This window comes from Cyanistes caeruleus, chromosome 3 (assembly GCF_971803275.1).
Source record: "Cyanistes caeruleus chromosome 3, bCyaCae1.hap1.1, whole genome shotgun sequence".
Taxonomy (NCBI): Eukaryota; Metazoa; Chordata; class Aves; order Passeriformes; family Paridae; genus Cyanistes; species Cyanistes caeruleus.
Window position 1 is genome coordinate 105302218 of NC_141703.1, and position 19979 is coordinate 105322196.

A 19979-nucleotide genomic window follows, 5' to 3' on the forward strand; every position below is an offset into this window, starting at 1 on the left:
ACATGCAAAACATTTTTTTGCTACCTTTTCTTTCCTTTTCTTTCTCTCTCTCTCTCTTTTTTTTTTTTTTTTTTTTTTTTTTTTTTTTTAAAGAAACTTTACCAGCTCTCCCAGGTTGTTCTGAAAAGTTTTAAAATTGTGAAGTTTCATGATTCCAAGACTAGAGCTCAACGTTTTCAGATTTTAAGATCCAAACCATAACTTGGGGAGCTAGGAATACCTTAAAATTTTTAAAACCTGGCATCTCTTGTCATCTACTGCGTGTTTCTTTTGCCCATGAATGGCTGAATGGTAGAAGCTGTCACCATCATTTTCAGTACCAAAATAACATTTCTGATTGCAGGTGTGGCCATAAACACAAAGGAGGACTGGGGAACTTGTGAGACCCTCTTGAGTGAATTTCTGTTGTCTGAGCTGGAAGTTCCTGGAGGAATTCAGGAAAATAATATTTTTATCCTCATCTAAAAAGACATTTTTATGGTGTCAGTAACTACGTTGTCTTCACATACCATGTCTGGAATCTGGTCCAATGGGATGCCAAGTAAAGGGACAATCTTGCCAGTGTGTGGAAAAAGAAAGAGGAATATTTATTGTATATGTTAAATATTATTTATTATTATTTTAGATCTGCCACTGGTCCAAATGTTCATATTTTGCTTATATAAAATTATGACAAGACTCCTTTGTGACAGAAGTACTTAGGTATTGACTAGAATCTTTTGTTTGTATCTGTTTTTTTCTGAATACAGAATAAAATCAACATTTTAAGCCAATAATAGAAGGAAAGAATTCTGATAATGCTCAGCTGGAAGAAGTGAAAGAGTAGAACTGTTTTTATGAGAAAGTGTTCAGGTAAGTGAACAAATTGTGCTTCTCTGTTGTATTTAATACAATCTAGATAGGGAGAATATAACAGTAGATGCTTTTTATATATTTCTATTTTTTTTCCTCTCCTAAACATATAGGTGTGTTTAGACCATGTGGATCTTTGTTTTGATCTCTGTTGCCTACAGAAACCCCACTGATACAGCTTCTGGTTCCATCTTCAGTGTCTCCATTTCACTGCCCCTTCCCCAGCAAGGATAGCACTTATTTATCCTTTTGAGATATGGCTAGCTGAGGCTAGATTTAAACATCCTTGATTCCCAGAAACAAAGAAGAACAGCCTTGAGGGAAGAATCCCAGTTTAGATTATTTTAAATACAAACAGGACAAATGAATGGTATAGCACTGGGAACACACCTTTGGTGTGCCTCTTTCCATCCAGAAACTGTCTTCAGTATGAGGAGCAGCAATTTCAGCACTAGTTTACAACTCTCAAAAATTCTCAAGAGTGAACAGAAACTGACTTTTCTTACAAGTCAGATAGGCACTGGGCTGTTGGACTGAAGTCCAGAGAAAGCTGATCTGGGATGAAGAGAAGAAGGTGCAGGGAGGAGAGGGGCTCAGACACTGAGTCTCACTGCTGTGTCGCTGCTGTGGGACTAGGGAAGAGCCCTGGAGGCAGAGGTGCCCCAGCTGCTTTAATGGGCTGCCTCCCTGGAAGCATGGGCACTCTGTCCTCCAGATGCTGCTGCCCACCCAGCTCTGGGTGACAGGGCAGTGCACACTGCACTTTTTCAGAGTAGTTTTACAGGCTTAAGCATTGCCTGTTTTGCCTTTCACACAGCTGGCTTGAACAGTTTAGTAGGGAAATTGTTTTGTGGATGTATCAGGATCACATGGAGCAATTCCCATATTCACACAGCATCTCTGGGACAACTCCAGCCATTGTTTTTAGGCAGCTTTATATTAGGAGCTGTTTAATGTCTTTTAGCTCTTTTTAATGCAATTTGGCATGAGAAAACAACTCAGATGGGGTTCCATCAGCCAATTCACTGCATGCCAGGGTTTGGAAATCTTGGCTATGTGTCACCCTTTGTTTCATACACCCACCTCCCAGCTTGGGTGAGCTCTGCCTGACCTGGCTCCTCTCACCCTCTGGACGTTGCCACAGCTTCTACTTCCCAAGCTAAAGTGGGCAACAGGACTCCAGTGTACTGGCTGGTGGCCCTGGGACCCCTCAGGGCTGCAGCTGAGCTCAGACCCTGCCTTTCCAGGTTTCCAGGCCATTCTTCATTGTCCTCACTGGGAAAGAGTAAGTATTCAATTGGCTTGTGCAGTTGCAGCATGTTGTGCAGTTTACAGGCTGTAATTTCTATTTGTTTGTGCCTGGTGTGGTGTCCATCTCTGTCTGGCTGTTACTTTGCCTACAATGGCAGGTCTGAAGAGGGCTCAAGAGCCAGGTGCTCAGCTGGGATAGATCAGCATTGATGTGTTTACATCAGTGAAATGTTACTGTTTTAACATAGCTACAACATTCTGAAAATGTTTCCTCTAGGTAGTACCCATGTTGGTGATCACAGCAGAGCTGTGCCTTGTTGCTCACAGAGCGTCCTGCTTGCATTTATTGCAGCCTTTCCTTGTCCCACACCCTGCTCCTTCTGTTTGGCTGTCCTTGTTGATACAGCTCGGAAATATTTTTCAACAAAACTTGTTTTTCCCAAACATTCATTTAGCATTGCCTGAGTTTTATGAGACTGACTTGGAAATGCTGAATAAAATTCTGACTTGCAATGCTGTCTGGACCTCTACTAAACCTCCAGGGCAATGTGCATGAGAAGTGACAGGTTTTAAGATGAACTTTTTCTAAAGGAGGTGTTTAATCCTCCTAAGAAAACCCTTACAAATCCAAAATTGTAATATATTTCCTTAAACTGTTTGATCTATAAGCTTTTCTGGTTTCTTGTTCTCTGCAGGAAAGGTTTTGCCTCACATGTATTTACATTTTCAGTTTTTGCTTATGTTTCCCTGAATTTTTTGCATTAATGGCTTTGAAATGTGTGAAGATAACTAAGTGCTCAGAGGTCTAACTACATATTCAGGGGCTAAAGTACATGTTATTTAAAAGTTTGCTTGTTTGCTGGAGAAAAGTGTTTTTTTCTGACTGAATTAATTCTTTCAAGTGGCTGCGCAGGCAGGGTAGGAAGGCCTTCCCCTGACTGCACTGCAGTTTATAATAATTTCAGCATGAGAATACATGAAGTGTAAATGTCTCATTGGTTTGACTTCTCCATTTGAAATTTTATACCCAAAATAAGTTATCCAAAGCATTTTTTTCCTGAAAGTTATGAATAGGTTGATCTGTAACACCGTGTTCTGTAAAAAGGTGCAATGAGATGAACTCACAACTAAGAGAAACTTCTAGCTCCAGCAAGGTAGTGCAGATCAGCTCAAGCTGGCCTGCTCTGCAGTGCCTGGAATATTTCTGTGGGGGTCTCTGCTTGCTTTGATGAGAGGCAGAGACTCCCCAGGAGAAGCAGCAGGATTCTGATGTTCAAAACAAAGCAATGGTGGCATGGCATGATGCTGCACAAAGGGCACCCACCTGAGCAGTGAGCAGTGCTGTGATGATTTGTAACTGCTGGTGAGTGATGCAGCTCCACAGTTGCTCTATACAAGCAACTACATTACTGTTATTATATTATAGCCCTGCTCAGCTTTCTTTCTGAACATGATAGGAAAAAACCTACATCTTTATTCCCACCCTTGCCCCTTCCCACAGCTAAAATGTTTCTTTAAGCTTTCAGGACTTTTGAAGCAATACCCCACTGTGCCCAAGTCGCCCACCCTGTGTACACACAGCAGAGACTTCAGCAGACAAAAATAAAAAAATCTGTTAGGATTGTTTTTTTACTGCTGCACATGCTCGAGGGTCTCCCAGCTGATACATTTTCCAGGCAGGAATAAATGCACACAAAAAGTGCACGTGCATTGGGAATCTGAAGCGCTCAGGATGTGTCAGGGCTCCTGCACACACACCACACAGGTGACAAAAGCGTGTGCAGCAAGGCGAAGATGTCCTGGACGGACTGAATTTCCTGTGCATACACAAATTGTCTCCACGGCACACAGGAACTAGATGATCTGTCACAGATGAGCCATTGTCACTACACTTGCACTGCTGTGTTCAGGTCTGGCTGCCTGTCAGCTCCCTCTGAGCTCGTGCTTCTGGGAACCACTGGCCAGAAGAGATGGATGGAAGGAGCTGCCACAGCAGCAGAGGCTCAGAGCATGGGCTCAGAGGACTACTAGAGCCATAATAGGGACTAGCAAAAATTCTCAGCTTCCTGAATCCTGATTAAATAGCTTACCCACTGGATTGTCATGTGAAGATACATAATTTCACAGCCTTTTATTGTGTGTTCTAAAATATTCAGTGAAAAAGTAAATTATTGTGTATTGGGGAAAATACCACATGCTAAAGATGTCATAAGAGAAATCAAGAGTCAGCAACTCCCATGATCTATGGGATAGGGGTGATTAACTGGAACAGATGCCTTTGTGAATCCTGCAAGGAACTATTATCATGCTGAAAGAAAAGGGAAAGAGCTGAGAACCAGATATAGCTTTTAAAGTAAGTTGTGCCTTTTTTTATGCTACTGTCAGAAAATTCAATAAGGAATGACCATAAAGAGCTATTTATGGTATCACTTCTTCCTAGAGATACAGAGACTCAAAGGACTCACCCTGCCACTGTAGGGCAAAACATCTAGGGTCTTCTCTGTGTATGCTCAACCCTTCTGTGGGGGTGTGATGGCTCTGTAAGTCTGTGTGTCTGTTTTTGGGGCCTCTGCTCCTTCTTGGTCAGCACTTATAACTGAGGGATGCTCCTTTGGGTAAACTGTTGCCTCATTAGTGTGCTTCATAGTGCTGTTTCAAACGTACATTTAACATAGCTTGGAAGCAAAAGCAAAGCAGTCCCATGGTTTAATATATCCTAATACTAAAATTAATGCTGTAGTTAAAACTTCATTCCTACACAGAGACTGCATGGAGGCACGTACAATGAAAAGCCAGCTGTCCAGAGTTCACCAGTTTTTCAGAAAGGAGATTATCAACCCTGCATGCCAATACAAACAAAAGAAATTGATATAGCAACCTCTGTTAAAATTACTTTCAAAACATAAGTGTTGAGGGGATAAGGTGTAGATGGAAATAGGCCCCTGCCTCACAAACAGCCAACCCATCAGAATGCAGAATACTGAAAAGGTCATCCTGAAATGGCATAGGACTGTATTTCATAAAATATAGGCATTACATTTCTGGAACCTCATTTGTGTGACAAAAACTGTGACAAGAACAGAGGTTGGCACAAAATCAATATACTCTGGCAAGGATGTAATAAATAATAAAAGTGAAGAACAGCATAAATTTTAACCAGTTTTCATTACATGTTAAAGCTGGTCTGATTTTCTGTGTGATCTCTTGAAGCTACATAATTTCCAAAGAAACATCAGCAAAGGTCTATTATTCATTTTGGATGAAAGGTGCTAAGGCAAATATCAGAGAGAGAGAGAGGGTGAGGGATGTTTATTGCCTTTACTTGCACTTGGGCTTGGGTGTTACCAGCAGGACTGGAGGTGTAGAGAAAGGGGTGGGAGACAGGTGAGGGTTACCAAACCCCTTCACAGTCACAGTCCTCAGGGTACCAAGGAACTTTGGCTGTCTTGGTGCTCTTCACCTCCAAGTAGTTTATGTAAAGCTGAGAAACTTCTCACCCATGAGCGGCTGTGCCATAGCAAAAGCCCCAGTTTCAACCATCTCTTTACAGAGACAGCTCAGCATCCACATCCTGATGCCTTCATTTTCCAGTCAAATGTACCAGAAATATCAATTAACAAGCATAATCCTCTTGTGATAATCTGTTGCTATCCTCTAAAATTTCAGCGGCGCTGCGGCTGCTGCAAAAGGATAAACCCATTAGTTGCAATTTTATCAGCCCAAATGGACACAAGCTCCTCCACTTGGCTCAGCCAAGGAGGCAATTGTCTCACTCAGGCCTCCTTGGGCAGGAGTGATTCAGCTCCTGTGGCATCCCTCCCTGGGGGAGTCCGGGAAAGCCGAGCCTGGTCCCTCCACAATATGTCTCCATTTAGATTGACAAGTTCCCCTGACTGCAGGTTAACCTTGTTATGACAGCACAGCTGCAGTTGCCATCTCTCCTCACTGCACACGAGAGCTCAGCCTTCCCCCAGTAATAGCAGCTCTCAGAATCATGGATTGCAGCGGGTGTTTCATCTCTGCTGTTGTTAGTTAGCCCCAAATCACTCTGGCATCAGCTTCTAATGGGGCAGACGTGCTTTTCTCTGATTTCCCTTGAGCGAGGGGTTTAGCAGGGGATAGCACCTGTTATGCTGTTCTGTTTTCTTATTTTCTAGTGAAAAATATAAAATTGTGTTCAGTTTCATGTGTCCATTCAACAAGTGCTTTGTTACTTGAACACCATTTCTACTCTGATATCAGTAGTAATGGTGCTCAGCGTCATCTGTACATCACCATACATTGCATCTATTTCTGCCTGGAAAAATTACATCCTTAATACAAATCCTGTTTCAAAATTTTGTTTTTACTTGGCTTTCACAATTTATTTGGGGTTTTTTTTAAGTTAAAAGAGGGTTTCTTTATATTTTTTGTAGACAGGCAGAAAAATGTGGCAGAAAGACTGGTGGCACCTGTGGACAGTGTAGTTTTTTACTATCAAAATAATTCAGATAGAGGGCTTGTTTAATTATAATCCTCATTTTTCAAATTACCCTTTCTTTAATGTGTTCCTTCCATTACATTACAACACTTGTCAAACACAACTCAGACTTACAAGATTTGATCTCTGACCATTGATCATTTTTCACAAATGTTAGCAGACCCATGTGTTCTCTCTTTATCTTCTGGATATCTCCCTAGTTAAGTACATTTTCTGGATAAACATCACTTTGCCTTCTCAACAACTACTACATGATGTTCATAACTGGCCAAATGTCTATACAACGATTTTATCTGTAAAAAAATCTGATAATAACTGTGTGCCTTGGGACTGACTAATATTGGACAGAAATAACTTTTGTGAGTGGATATTTTTATTGTTGACAAATGTAGAGTGCAGCATTATTGAATTTGTTCAGTTGCCCTCTGTGTCTGAGGAATGTGCCAGACCCAGAACAGCTTTTAATTGCTTCACTCTCTAGTCAGTAATTTTCCTGCTGTTAGGAGTGCAGGCTGCTCAGCAATCACTTGGAGCCAAGACATTTGTAGGACATTTCCTTTGTTTAGTGTCTGTGTCCTCCCTCTCAGCTCCCTGTAACGCAGTTCTGCACAGGCATTTCTGCTCTACACCATAACTGGCTCCAACTGGCATTTCCAAGAACTCAGGGAAAACAATTTGCTTCATGAAGCAGGTCTTCTAGCTGTAACTGAGCCATATTTCCTAAATGAGTGTGGAAGAGGAGCTGAAAAGTTTTGGGAGATCTGCTAACAAACTGCAGACATAAGGTGTTCAATTACATGGGGAGGGAAGAAATCAGGAAAGGAAATAACACTGCCCTAGGCTGGGGAATCCTGGCCTGTACAGTCTTATTCATTGTACAGGTTTATCTTTCTTTCTATCTATCTATCTATCTATCTATCTATCTATCTATCTATCTATCTATTATCTATCTATCTATCTATCTATCTATCTATCTATCTATCTATCTATCTATTTATCTATCTATCTATCTATCTATCTATTATCTATCTATATATCTATCTATCATCTATCTATCTATCATCTATCTATCTATCTATCTATCTATCTATCTATCTATCTATCTATCTACCTATCTATCTATTATCTATCTATCTATCTATCTATCTATCTATTATCTATCTATCTATCTATCTATCTATCTATCTATCTATTATCTATCTATCTATCTATTGATCTATCTATCTGTCTGTCTGTCTCATGCAGAGCTGTAATCTTTATAGCTATATTAAATGCAGAAGGGCATAAAATTCATCCAAATAAGGACAAGCAATGAAGTAGAATATTTTTATACAATATATCTTGGTTTCATCAAATTTCAGATAACGTTCTACTTATTGGAAGTTGCAAATCTGTACAAGTCTCCTGACATAAACCTCTGCAGGAGCATAATGATTAAGTCTGATTTACAACAATATCCAAGCAACGGATACACAGTGGTTGGACCAAATTCAGTTTTTATTGTGAAGTTCAATGTTACCATACCAAGGGGTACTGACTTAGCTGCTGTTATTGTTGTCATTGTTCTGGAGATGAAATGAATCCAGAGTGTCATAGCCTTTGGCTTGTGGCCAATTATTTCAGTATTTCAGTATTTCAGTAGAGGATGGACAACAGGCACATGTGGAAGGGCACAGTTGTGTGTCTTTGAAAAGTTGCCAAGCTCCCTAATATTGGAGGGAGGAAAGACTGGTTTCTTTCCTTGAGGCAACCAACACAAGCCAAAATGCAAGTAAGAGAGCTGGGACATTTTGGAGGGGTCCTTCAGAAATGCATATCATAATAGCAATGTCTTCTTTAATTGATTATGCAGTCTGAATCCCTGGCATGAAGTGCATGGCAAAAGTATTACACTCTAGCTCTCCCTACTGGATTATTATCACACTATTTCTGTGTCTAATGGGTGCAGTGTACTGCTGTGTTAAACAATTAAACAGATAATACAACTATCTCACCACACTATAAATGTTTCATACTTCACATGCATTTCAACAGATCTGGCTATTGCTTGTATCTTTACTTTGCTAATTCTTCTTACTTTGTAATATATCAGAAAGAATATGCTGGGTTCTCCTGCTGCACTTCAGGAAAGGTCATAAGAGGAGTATTTATTTTGGCTGTGATTTCCAAAATTACTCTGTGATTTTTAAGAACTTAAGCTAACTTTTAAAAAATGTTTTAGGCTCTTAGAAGCCTGAACTTCAATGGCTTTCACTGAATCTTAGTTGTCTGTCTGAAAAATCCTTTAGCTATGTTTAACTGTTCTATTTGTATGGATTTTTGAAAGTTAATAGAGAGACACTAGTCTATACAGATTTCATGTTTCTGCCATGCCCAGTTGTGGCTATCTACTTTTTCTGAGGGAAAAAGCAAGCAGAGGTATTTTAAGTGAGTTAAATTATGCATAGTTTGTATTTTACCTTTCTCTCCCAGTACAGCATTTGACATATCTGGACTAAGCTAAGGAAAGGTAAATTCTTCACTGATAAATATTTGATTGCAATATGTTTACCCACATACTGCAATAAATTGGTCTTTACTGGCAGAAGGACTTCTTTGACACTTTATGCCAATGAAAAAAGTGAATATATACTTTTACCTGTATGTTGAGTTAACAATGAGCTTATAACATAAAGTTCTGTTGTTTTTCTGGGGCATCACACTCACTGAGAAAGTTTATAAATAATGTAGTCATGTACTGTGGTTGTAAATGCAACAATTTGCTTTATAAAACAAAGAGAACAATTTTATTGTTTTTTCATTAACTGCTGTTTCACTTCAAAAATCTGTACAACAACAGAAAGCAGATTTTTTTTGGTGTGTGTACCTATGGTCCATAGTAAATATCACTTGGAAAAACTGAAGCCATTTTATCATCACTATAAAATCCATAGGCATGAATTCACCCAGACTAAATCAAATAAAACTAATCTGATAAATTTTAAAAAAGGACCAGAGACCAAGCCCTGTGTCTGAAAATTACAGTCTAGGTAGGTAGGTGTGATCTGATACAGAGATTTGTACAGAGACTTTAGTTCATTCTCTCTTTTTTAAATTTGCCTTGCCACTTTAAATGTCTATTGCATGTATTAACATGTTTTACTGATAGAGGAATTTTACACAAAATAAATCAGTGGATTAGATCAATTTGAAAGATTTTTAATTCACCTCAATGTTTTTGAGAGGTATTTGATAGTGCTAAAATATTGGTTTGGAGGACTGAGTTTTACCTCTGGAAAAATATTGTCTTGGTTATCTACCATAGGTTTGATCCAACAAGGGCAAGATATTATAAAGCTAGAGAAAACACAGAGAAAGGAGAGAAAATAAAGCTAAGCACTGAGTAAAAAATGCTATGTATTTTAGGAGAGACATCATAGAACACAACTTTAATTTGTGGGAAAGGAGCTTGAGAGATTACTCTGATTATATTGATAATCTCTTCCAGTGGAAAAATGCCTAGGTACTAACGGCCCTGTAATAGATAAATGGAAAAGAAAAGAGCCATATGTGCAAGATATAGATTAACCTGAGAGTCACAGAATTTTGGTGCAAAGGTGGTTATGTGTAATAAATCCCATGTGTAAGTGATATATTTTCCATTTCTGTTGTCTTTATGTTAGTCTTTATGAAATAACTACTTGGCTTAGAGGTTCACCTTAGCAGAGCCCTGCATTAGCATGGCTCTACCACCTCTGTGACAGCTTGTTTCACTCTCTGTTGGGCAGTATAGAAATGGATCCAAACCAATTATGAAACTAGTTTTGAGCCATAGTCATATGTTTTAGAGAGAAATCAGCCTGAAGAACAAATACATGAAGTCATCTGTGAAGACAGGGAGCTGAATTTGAAATGGATGTGTACATTTCTTGCACTTCCCAAACAATAGTCCTTAAACACCTTAAACACCTTCCAGCTGATCACATCCTTATAATATCAGGTGCAAAGAGGAAGTATAGATATTGGGCTATCACAAAACATCTTAATTAGTATCTGATGCTGAGCTGGCACTATTTTAAACAGAATTTAAAAGTTGTTTCAAGCCTGTCTGCTGTCAAATTGGGCATGTCCCCTAGGATCCAGGAAAACTCCATTTGGTCTTTATTTTCTTCATTCTCCTTTCCAACTCCTTATTTTTATTGCTTCAAAAATACTTTTCTCTCTGGCATTCACAGAGTAATGTAACATTTATTCTGACACAATTAGGATAAAGAGACAGCAAGGTTGCCACCCTAAGTAGGAGTTATGCATATGTAGAATTGGAGAGAATAGTACAAATTGTATTGCAAATAAATAAATAAAGACTGTGCTTCTGAGTCTGAGTTCCCTTTCCCTTTCCCTTTCCCTTTCCCTTTCCCTTTCCCTTTCCCTTTCCCTTTCCCTTTCCCTTTCCCTTTCCCTTTCCCTTTCCCTTCTTTTTATTTTTTTTAAAAATGACTATGAGTTTCTAGATGAATGTGAAAACAAGAACTATGTTGAGGCTAAAACAGCAAATGCACCCCAACCTAGAATAATATAAAGAACCCTCACAGAATTTATGGCTTATTGAATAGACCCCCTAAGCTTGTATACATCTCCTCTGACATAGAATTATAGTGTTTAAAAGCAAAACTGCACACCCTCAAGAAATTGATGAGTGGAAGGACAGGTCCGTGGAGCACTTCATCAACTGCCTGCCACTTTCAGTACAGCAACCAGTAAAATGTCACTCACTCTGACAAAGAAAGAATAATTAAAAATATATACATCTGGTGGAGAAACTGGGCTGAAGATGGCCTACTAATGGCATCATATATCACTGCATGGCCTGGTGTGGAAAAAGAATGACTTGCTGAAAACACCCCTTTAAGAATATTTATAGGAGCTAAATGAACTTCATTATATCATCAGATGTGCCATAAACACATCTTAAAAGCATTTTAGATGACCTATTTAAGGGAAATAGTATTTTTAATGGTTTAATCTAAAAGAAAACAGTGAATGTGGACCTGAATTTAAACAATATTCTACAAAATAAGCCTTATGAGAAGTGGACAGTCACCTTGATACAAAAATTTTTATGATTAATATATTTTGCTGTTTGATTGAGACCACTTTATGATCCCTATACGTATTTTATGTAAAACCCACCTGCATGATGCTTATACTCATTTTGTGGAAAGCCTGGTAAAATGACAAATTTTTGGTCTTCTTCTGCATTCAAGACTTGAAAATTAAATAACTGTTGCCTCCTGGCTGATCTTTGATCTACAATCCTCAGTTGTAGAGCTGATTTGGACTTCAGTAAACAGAAATAGGATTCTGTGTGGGCTGTGACTAAACTCATTTCAGCACATTTGGAGGGTGCTAAACAAGTCAGCCGTCGTTTGCTGAGTTTCTGACTGGAATCAGGAAAAGTGAGGGGAAAGTGAGACAATGAGAAACAGGAACAAAATGTCCCCAAAACATATGCATGAGGCAATTTTTTTCCCCCTTTCCCCCATGGCTGACAGAAGTGACATATCAAATCTATTTCATGCTGTGATTTATTACCACTGGTCATTCCTGTAAGTTCAAACAGTACGTTTTTCACACAATGAAAAAGTGACAGCACATAAATATGTGAGTATTTGTTCTGAGCATAGACACAAAATATACAATGAATATATTAATCCAAATGAATCATCTTTGAGAAGGAAAAAGAACCAGGTGCATGTTAGAGAGTTGTTCACAGGAGGGATGCTTCTAACACTCCAGTCCAGGAGAATGGGACTTGGCTCATTTCTTCAAGCTGTGTTCTTCTGGTGTGGTTGTTTTCTTTCTTATTTGTCTCCCTTTTAGCACATTGAAGATGGACACAAGGAACTGTTGTGCTGCTCACCCTATTTTACAACAACTTTTGCAACAGTTTTGTTTCCCTTGAAGTTCTAATTAGCTAAAGGCCTATGATTGTGATAAAATTTCAGCATTTATTTTGTGGAGAGAAAAAAAAAAAAGTTTTTAAGTCCTGTAGCTGCAGAAAGCACTTCAGAATAGAATACTTCTAGCTTTAAAATGAATGAGAATAAAGCAAATGAAGTCCAGAAATTATTATAAAGTTATGAGTGTACATCAGTCAAATGAATCTTAGAGGTGAAAGGCAAATAAAAATAATTTATCATTTTAAAACATTGGTGTATTTTATGTCAGCAGAAAAAGAAGAGGAAGAAGAAAGCAAATCTGAAAAGATGCTGAAGAGGTAAGGACATAGAAAAAATTGATGGAAACACAGGCTAAAGAAAGTGTTTGTATTCTTGTCCCAATCCATTTCTCTGATCATATTTCTGGACTTCACCATCCTTAAAATAAAGTAGAAGACTTACTAATATCCCAGATAAAACCTTGAAAGAAGTGGTGAAATAGCATGAGGTAAAAGAAGAAATTATAATTGAGAGGCTTTTTGTCATGCATCTACTCTGGCATAGATAAAAAAAAAAACAAAACAAAACAAAACTGTTTTAAAGTGTTCTGGGAAGAAAGGGTACCTTTACTCTGTGCATTTTCCCCTTCAGTAGAATATGAGAGGAAGGGTAGGCTGAGTGGAAAAATCACATTCTTATGCCACTCAGTGTAGAATGTGACTGAGGCAAACTTCTGTTTTTTCCCCAGGCTTTTGAGTGCTTTTCTTACTGATGTACAGGTCTGAGAAGTGATGCTCCCCAGATTAATTAATTCTCATTTGTGTATCCTGAAGTTTCATCCTTGGACAGGCAGAAAACTTCTTTTTAAACTCCATCATCCAGAATATCGTTCTGATATTTTACAGGGAAAGGAAATTCACTTTTCATGAATGAGGAGAAGAAATGCCTGATTTGATACTTGTTTTTAATAAATAAGTAGATAAATAAGATTAATAAATAAGATAATCTTTTAAGGTCCACTGGTATCAGTGCAATAGTCATATTGTTAAATATATAGCACAAAGAAATAGAGATTTCTGGCCTATGGCATATGAAAGAAGCGATAAGGAAGTACTTTTCACTGCCAGCCAAGTAATCAGAACACACCCATGACCTTCTTTTACACTACTAAATTTAGAGAATGAATGTGAAAAACTGGCTTCCAGGCCATGGTGTACCCTTTAAGGCACAAAATGAAGTGTGGATTGGGCAGAGATAATTCACTTTCCCACTTTTTAGCCCGGGCTGCTAAAAAAGGAAGTTTGTTTTTGCATGCTGTCCTGTGTCTCTGCTTTCCTTCTGTTTTCCATTAACATCTGAACCCATGGGTCAGTTTTAAATAAATGGAAAGACTTCCCCAAGATTATTTCAATTCTACAAGTTCATGACAGCTGACAACTGTTGGTGGAGAGACGCTCAAATATGTATTTCTTACCCAGGAAAACTTTGAATAACTTGTCTGTCTGTCCATAGCTGTCCATGAGCAAGTAATCAGCAATGTGCTGCTCCACATTCACCCAGCCCACCCTCACAAGGATGTGAGAAAAAACAGAGGGGCAAGGAAGAGAGGAGAAGCAGCAAAAGTGATTTTCATGACAGTGTGCAGATACAAAGGCAATCAGCCTCCAGCATGGCAGCAATTTACCAGCGCTTTTATTCAATTTTATATTCCCTTTAATATGGATATAGAAATGAATCTGCTACAGAGATTAGGAGTCTTACATAGTTTTAGAAGGGGCTCCTCTTCTGAAGCCCAAGATCTTCACCCTGTTGGTTCTGGAGAAATACAAGGCTGATTGTCATATATTTTTTATTAAAACAACAAGAACTTTATTAACCTTTAATCAGTTCAAAGAAGAAACATAGGCACATAAATTCTATACAAGGTCTCAATAGTATTTCTATTAACAATGGCTGTAAATATTCATTTTTATTTTATTAATACTATTTACAAAATTTAGGGTAATGCCATGTCAATTCTTATTTGTGTAATGTGTGCTGTCATGACTAGATTAGGAATTCAGAGGACACCCTCTGCATCAGAACATTTTGTAAGGAAAATTGGGAAAGGTGGCACTGTGAGTTAATAACTCCTTTCAGCTGGTGATGAGGATTATTAAAAATGAAGGGGAATGTGGAAATTTGGACTCGGTTTAAATTGAAGTATTGAGGGGGAAGGAAAAAGTGTTTACCACCTGTGGTTCAGGGTAGGGAAGCACACTCAGAGATGGCTAAGAGCATTAGATTAGTGACTGCAGTGATATCTAGGGAATTTTAATTTGTATAATTTATTCAATCATTAATAAGGAGGACTAGAGTTTCATGTAGAACTCATTTTTATATCAGTATGTGTTACAGGCAACTCAGCAAGGAAAAACTTCAGACTGAATTTTATTAAGTAAAATGGATATGGTAAGTACCATGATCATTAGGGATGGATTTTGGATACAAATACAGGTGTATTAACATGTAAATGTTCCAATTTAATACAATCAGAAATGTATTAAGTAAAATAGATTGGCAGTGTTTATGAGCAAAGAACTCTTGAGGACAAAAAAAAGAATAATTTGCGAAAGGATTGGAAGGAAATACTGCAAAGCAAAACCTGAAATATAAATTATTTAAAGCCTCTGTGGATGAGTGATAAGTTGTTAAGCTAATTGCAAGTAACAACAGAGAAGTAAAAAATTCTGGTACAGTTATAATGTTGTTAGGAGAAACAGAGGAAAAAGACCATTTGAAGAATGAGATAAAAAAATGAGTTTCTGTGGAGGGATGACCGGGGGGGTTGAAATATCCCTGTGATGGAGCTGCCTCCAGTGAGTGCAGGCTGAGGCAAGAAAAAGAAGTAAAATGAGTACTAAAATAGAAAAATGCAAGAGAAATTTAACCTTTTCCATAACTTGGTTATTGCTTTTGAGTCTCTGTCTTCCTTATAAAACCACAAACCACCATAGGGAAGGGCTGATTCTTTAAAGTGTCACTGCCCTACTGTGTCTGTCCCAGTCAGGGATGTGCACCTCTGGGCAAGTCTTTGAACTGAGCTCCTCAGACATCTGGAGATGAAAACGGGAAAACAATGTTTAAAGATAGCATTCTCCCCCAAAAAGGGAAGGAGAAGTTGATCCATTTATTGCTGGGAGCAAACACAAGAGAAGGAACATTAGAGGTCTATGCATTTTCCAATATGTTCTTAAAAAACTTAACCCCACTCAGCAGTTGGAATGCATTTAGGGAAATATTAAATATCAAACTACTGGAAGGGCATTGAGAATAATCTCTTTAGTGCTTGACAGTTTTGCATGAGTCTTTTTGTCCCTTTCCTGTGATTATAAAAAAGATGTTCAACATCTGTAAAAACGGGCTTTCCAGGGAAGATGACAAATAAAATTGTCAAACTATAGCAGAGAACACAGGCCCTTCTCATTTATTTGCCACATCCAAGTTGCTTTACTAGTGCTGGACATTAAGTGGAACAGAAGAGCAAAATTTTCTGTCATTCTCTTCTTTGTTTGTTTTTTGTTTTCTCTTTTGAAGCAGCTGGCAGTATATGTCCAGAGACAAAACGTGGGATGTGGAGGAATTGGTGAAATTCCTATTTATTTCCAAAATAAGGTTGAAAAGAATTCCTGACAGGAGCACAAGCTTTTCCTCCCTGGTCTCCAGATTCTGTGACCAGGAGTATGCTACTGGGGAAGACAATGAATCCTGAAGTCATCTCTGCTTTTTTCTTAGCCAACTTCTTGGACAGCACCTTATGGTTACTGGAAATTAAGTATTAGTTAATGAAACACCGTCTACATTGGAAATAAATAAATAAAATAGTAAATTGTGTGTACTGTATTGGATAATTGTGCTAATATTTTGGCAGATGTCTTGCTAATGCTCAAATCAAATCATACCTAGGAGGGATTTTCCTTTAATCTTAGGAGAAGCACTTCAGCTGCAGCCATGTAAGAGAGGAGGGAGCTATTTCTGTTCTGACAGTAAGCATGGTCATATTTAATGCAAAAATATTAGGAAAAAAATTGCATTTTTAGAAGGAAATAAGTAAGAAATATAGTCAATGGGTACAGTCTATACAATGGGAAGGAATGGGGGGAGCTAAATTCTCATCTGAAAGGGAGTGAGGGAGGTGTTTTATTCTGATATTCCAGATGAAAATTTTGAAAGCTCAATTTGCCTATTGTCATCTCAGTTTTAGCTGTGCAATGGACCTTGGGATTGCTATGTTATGACCAGGAAATGAGGAAAATACTGCATCCCTCTAATGTGAATTTTCCAAGGTTTTAGTACCCCTGTGACAAGCCAGAGCTCCTCACAGAATTATTCCAGCTGCCCTCACAGCATCTTTTATCACATTTGTCTGCTTCACTGACGCTTTTGCTCGCTCTGTCATTCAGCTCAGCGTGTGCTGCAGGTGATCAGCAGGCAGCGACCCGAGCCTGCCCTGGCTGCATCCCCCTCCCAGGCTGGAGCCTTCCCTGCAGCACAGCCCTGGCCACCAGGGAGGGATGGTGACCTCCATCAGAGAGCTGGGAGCCTCTGTGTCCTCAGAGGAGAGGTCCCCACAGCAGGCAGTGGCTTCACAGTCACCAGGAGGTGGATTCTTATGGGGAAAAATAATAGTTATGTGGCTTTCAGTGCCCTAAATAAATGGTTGTGACAGCCTTCAGTGCTTGAGGCAGGAAATGGCAACATGCTGCTGCTCTGAAATTGCGCTGCCAGCTAGGCACACTGCTCCTTTGGACCCCTGCTTTGCAAAGGTGGCAGGAATCCTGGATAGCAGACAAGATCCAGACATAACTCAAAAGCAAAAGATGTGTGAGGCATGGAAGCAGGGGCAGGTGAATATAGAGACACTGTCCAGGTGTGTGGAGACAAGGTTGGGACAGCCAAAGCTCACCAGCAGTTGGACCTGATGAGGGATCTGAATGGCCATGGAAAGGTTGTCTACAGAAAATTTAACATGAAAAGAGACCAAGAAAAATGCGGAATCTGTTGCAAAAATGGCACAGGGGACCTGCTGACATGACACATGGAAGACAGTGAGGTTCTCAATGCCTTCTTCACCTTGATCTTCACTGATGAGTTTTGGTAACTAGAATCCCAGGCCGCTGGGACTTGAGGAAAATTCTGCAGCAAGGCAGACCTAGCCTTGTTGGAGGAGGCCCTGATAAAGGAACATCTAAACAATTTGGACATAAACAAATCCCTGGAACCTGAAGGGATACAGCCAGGAGGTGCTGAGGGACCTGTCCTCTGTCACTGCCAGTTCTGCCTCCATTATTTGTGAAAGGTTATGAATAAGACTTCTGAGAACTGGAAGAAAGCAAATGTCACCTCTGTCTTCAAGAAGGACAGTTCAGGGAGCAGCAAGCCACTCAGCCTCACTTCACTCTTTCAGAAATAATTCCCAAACAAGGTGATTTGGAGTAGCCAGCATGGATTCATGAAGGGGGAACCATGCCTGACCAACCTTTCATGATGAAATGATGGGGCTCAGTGAACAAGGGTGAGCAGCAGCTGTTGTTGACTTCAGCAGGGCTTTTATCAATCTATATTGATTACATACATGTGCATATATATATATATATATATGTATGTATATAATGTATGTAAATACCTGGTTGAGGAAGTAAAGAAGACAGGGTCAGACTCTCCTTGGTGTCTCCTACTACCAGCTCAAGAGGCAACAGGCACCCACTGAAATACAGCAAACCACAAGTAGCCAGAAGAAAACACTTTATTTTGTGAGGGTGGTGGCTGGGCTGTGTCACAGGTTGCCCACAGAGGCTATGGAAACTCCATCCTTGGAGATATTATGAAGCCAGCTAGATGTGGTCCTCAGCAACCTCTGTGGGCAATCTTGCTCTGAGCAGGGGTTTGGAGGCGCCTTCCAGTCCCACAGTGGTTCTGTGGTTCTGTAATATAGCAAAGACATACATTCATTCATATAACTTTTGTTTCTACCTTTGGGAGGCTTATAAACTCTTAAAGGGAATGCATGAAAAATAGATGAATGAAGCATTTTCATAATTAATTTTAATCATGGAAATATTTTTTGGTATAAATGAAATAAGCTGTCTGCAATCAAACAAGGCTATGTTTTTAAGAGCTGAAAATAGTGCTGAAAATTCCTGTGTTTAAAAGTTTCCATGCTGTCATTGCAATAAATTAAGTTTCTAATTAAACTCATGCTCACATACACACTCTTGGATGGGAATGCTATGCTTGATCAATAGCCCCAGGCTACACGGTAGCAGGCAGAATTATAGCAAATGGAACTGGATGAATGGGTTTACTTAATGACCACAATATGATTTATTTCATTGGTGGGAAAAGGGGTAGGAAGACATCAGATTGTTAAAAATATTACCTGAGCAAATTAAGATATGATCTTACAGGAGATAGATTCCCCAGGGAGCCCCTGTGAGTACAGTAGATCAGAGCTCAGATCATTGTAAAAGAATCATACTCGATGAAAGTGTGCCAGCTAATCTGCATTCAGTTTGTTTGCCATTTATAATTAAGAAGGCTTTTTTGTTATGTTTTAATGTAGATGGCTTAACCGTGGACAATTGCTGACTTAATCTGCACATTTTCACAGTGTCATGATTTAAGCTGTTGGAGGAGACTTGGTACAAGAAACAAAATTGATGCAGAAAATTCCCCATGCAGTAAAGCAGATGAAAAATACATCTTTGAGTAAACCTTCATGGAATTCAATTTTTTGACCACAGCCCCTTTTTATTTGGCATTTTCACTCAGAATTGAAGCAGCAGCCTGTGAAAGGTGTGCCAGTGCAGGAATGTGCTGGAAGCTTCTGGTGGTGAGTCTGGGACTGGCAACTACATTCTGGTCTCTGCCACTGGGGATCTGTCACTGACCCCTCTGACCAGTTATTTACTTTGCCAGTGAAGTGAATAAACCCAACCAGAGCTGAGACAGAGAGAGAGAAACAAGGCAGTTTTCTGAGTTTTGACCTTGTTGTAAGTAAAGGTTTGTGTTGTATGGCTTATGACCTAAAGTGAGACAAAATTGAAAGAGCTGACAAAACTAGCAGCAGCAGAAGTCTTCTTCAGTCGCCCAAATTACACTCACACACATATATTAATATTGGCTCTGGCTATTTTCAAATGTTCCTTTAGTTTCTCTTTCTCCCTACTTATTTATCTGTGAAAAATGCAGAAACTGAATATAAATCAGGTTTTGACTTTTTCTATAATTGTGCTTTTCAAAGGAGATAATTAAATTTCTGCCTCTTTGGGAAAAGGTCAGCATGTTGGGGTAACAAATATTCGTATCTCTAGGGCATTTGCCCTTATTAGCCATGAATCACTGTTTCATAAGCTTGGAGCCTTGGCTAGAATCCATCTAGCCTAAAATACTTTGAAAACCAATGAATTAACTGAGATCCACTTTAATAGTTCAACTTT